The sequence below is a fragment of the Meleagris gallopavo genome, chromosome Z (genome assembly GCF_000146605.3).
Source record: "Meleagris gallopavo isolate NT-WF06-2002-E0010 breed Aviagen turkey brand Nicholas breeding stock chromosome Z, Turkey_5.1, whole genome shotgun sequence".
NCBI classification, from domain to species: domain Eukaryota; kingdom Metazoa; phylum Chordata; class Aves; order Galliformes; family Phasianidae; genus Meleagris; species Meleagris gallopavo.
The window spans coordinates 37,610,027-37,613,562 of NC_015041.2; positions in this window are offsets into that span (position 1 = coordinate 37,610,027).

Sequence of the window (3,536 nt, forward strand, 5' to 3'; positions counted from 1 at the left end):
GCCCAGAACACAGTTAGCCTGCCAGGCTGCAAGAGCACACTGCTGGCTCATCTCCAGCTTCTCATCCAACAGGACCCCCAAATCTTTCTCTGCCGGGCTGCTCTCAAGGAGATCTTCCCCCAGTTTGAATAAATACCAGGAATTACTTCGACCCAAGTGCAACACCCTGCACTTGGCCTTCCTGAACCCCATTAGGTTTTCATGGGTCAACTTCTCCAGCCTGTCCAGGTCCTTCTGGATGGCTTCCCTCCAGTGTATCGACTGCACTGCTCAGCTTGATGTCATCTGCAAACTTGCTGAAAGTGCACTTGATTCCACTGTCTATGTCATTGATGAAGATGTTGAAAAGCAGTTGTCCCAAGACCAACCCCTGAGGGACACTGCTTGTGACCAGCCCTTACCGTGACACAGAACCATTAATCACAACCCTTTGTCTGTGACCAGCGAAGCAGTGTCCCCCAGAGCTTGGTATTAGGGTCACTCCTATTCAACATCTTCATCAATGATCTTGATGAGGGGATTGAATGCACCCTCAGTAAGTTTGCAGATGACACCAAGTTGGGAGGGAGTGTTGCTCTGCTGGAGGTTAGAAAGGCACTATAGAGAAATCTGGATAGACTGGATTGATGGGCCAAGGCAAGCTGCATGAGTTTCAGTAGGTCCAAGTGTCAGGTCCTGCATTTTGGTCGCAGTAACCTCAGGCAACTCTACAGGCATGGGGAGATGTGGCCGGAAAGCTGTCTGATGGAAAGGGACCTAGGTGTACTGATGGACAGTCAGCTGAATATGAGCCAGCAGTGTGCCCAGGAGGCCAAGAAGGCCAATGGCTTCCTGGCTTGTATCAGGAATGGTGTGGTGAGCAGGACTAGGGAAGTAATCTTGCCCTGTACTTGGCACTGGTGAGGCCCCACCATGAGTAATGTGTTCAGTTTTGGGCACCTCAATACAGCAAGGATATTAAGGTGCTGGAGGAGGTCCAAAAAAGGGCAACAAGGCTTGTGAAGGGCTTGAAGAATGTGCCCTGTGAGGCACTGGGAAGGAACTGGAGCAGTTTAGTCTGGGGAAGAGGAGGCTGAGGGGAGACCTTACTCCTCTCTTCAAATACCTGAAAGGTGATTGCAGTGAGAGTGGGATTGGTCTCCTCTCACTGTTGACAGGTGACAGGACAAGGGGAAATGGCCTCAAGTTGTGCCAGGAAAGGAAAGATTAGGAAAAGTATCCTTACAGAAAGGGTTGTTAAGCACTGGAATAGGCTCCCCAGAGAGGTGGTTGAGTCCTGAATGTGTTTAAAAACCGTCTGGATGCGGTGCTCAGGGACATGATTTCATGGAGGGTTGTTCAAGTTAGGATAGTGTGGTTAGGTTGTGGTTGGATTTGATGATTTTGAAGGTCTTTTTCAACCTGAGCAATTCTATGATTCTATGATTCTCTTAGCCTGTGCCACAGATAGCAATATAGTTTTGTCTTAAAACTCTGCATTTTTCTGATCACAGCAAAAGATGCTTGCTTTGGACCCCAGAAATAGCTATTACGTGTAAAGCATGAAGCTTACTTAAAAACTCACACATTTACAATGTCTTTCTTTCACTTCACTTAAAACACGCCACATTGGCTGCCCATCCTGGAGCATCATACTTTGTATGGGGTTAGTAAAACACTTGCATAAAAGAATAACAATCATCATATCTGAATGAGAAACTTAGTCTTTCATAATCAAAGTTACCACACTGTTTATTTACAAATCAAATACTAAAGTGCTGCTGTTCTTGTGAAACGTTTTCTTCACTCTGTGTTCACAGCACTAGAAAAGTTCTATTTTATATACATCAAAACCAGAATTTTTATTTTATTCTTTGGTAGCCTGTAGAGCAAAAACTTGGGCAAATAATTGGTCTCCCTATGCTAATATATCCTCAGAGAGCTCAGTCTTTCTCTTATAAATGGAGGGGTAAAATCAGAATCAGTGACCCAGGTTTTTTTAATACATTTGGCCTATAATTGGTAAGAAATCTCAAAACTACAGTCTTTTGCATGTGCAAATAAAAGCCACTTTTGGAAAATGGATTAAACCATGTTTGTTTCAAACAGGGATGGGTCAAATGATCTCCTCAGCAAGTGTTTAAATTGATGTCTTAATCTGGTGAGATCTGTGATCCTTCTACTGATTGTAGAGGAATAGATTAAATCTCCAGTTGATGAGCAGTTGTCTTAAGAACTAAAATGAAATGCAAAATGCCAAAAAATATACTCCCACAAAACTGAAGCCACCCACAACATAGTTTATGCCTGGTTTAAATTGCTGTATTTTCTATTTCCTGATAGAAATGCATGCTAACTCTGCCTCTCAAGCATCATCTACATTTGGAAAACACTGTGCACTGATTCATACATAATATATGAAGCCTTCAAAGGATCCAATGACTGACTTCTCAAAATGAGCTGACTTGCTCAAGGAAATTGATCTGTCTGTGTACTGTCTTTTACACCAATGTCAAATAAGCACAAACACAACCAATCAGGCTTGAAAGCACTTAAATCTGTTTTGATATTTGTGTGTCTGCTTGTTTTTCCATTTTCTTTCTGCTTTCTTCACAGCCATCTGTGATTTTCACTTGAAACAACCATGCAATTGTTCTCATAGGCACAGCTGTGTTCCTTGTTTGCACACCATCAGTTGATGCCAGTTACTGCTGAGTCACACTGGTGCTAACAGTACAGACATCTACATTGATGCTGCAAACACACTTTCATTCCATAGCTGTACGCATGCACTAGACCTCTCTCAGAAGAAAACATAATTATGAGCTTTCAACTTCAGCATTATCAATTCATCATCAGTGAAGAATGCATTTACTAATATGTTACTTAGTGCAGTTCTCTGCCTGTATTGCTATACCGTTATCTGCCATCAAACTGAGATTTCTCACTTTCTAGTGTAACAGCTGTTTCTCTTTAGGATGTCTTTCAGGTATCAGCCAAGAGAACAGTCAAGTCCTCTTTGCAAAAGGAAGACTGGGAGTAGGTGTGCAAATACAGCAAAGAACTTCTCTTTGCAATCAGTAGATGCTGTGATTTATTGTCACTTCCTTACCTAAGAAAACTTGAGAAGACATAAATAAGAAAAGACGAATTTTTCAAATAAAACACTGAACTGAATCAAATATTTTAAAAATTGTACTTTCAAAAGAACAAGGACTTTTTTATCAAAAGGAAAAGATTACTTAAGTGCTATTGTCACTGATTATACAAAATACACCTCACAGTCTCCTGTTAAAAACACATACAAACAAGCAAATGAGAGAACTCCATGAAGTCCTTTAGTTAAAGGGATGCAAAACACTTCAGGTGTGTTAGAAATAATCATACGAACAATACTTCAGTTTACAAAATTCTTCTGGTTTTCCTGGCACAATTGGTTTCAAAAGTATTGTCACGGTTTTATAATTTTGATATTGGCATTCCATATCATAACATCATGTAAAGCACTGGGAATTAAAGAGTTAATAATCCAGTTCCATGGACTGACAACTTTCCAG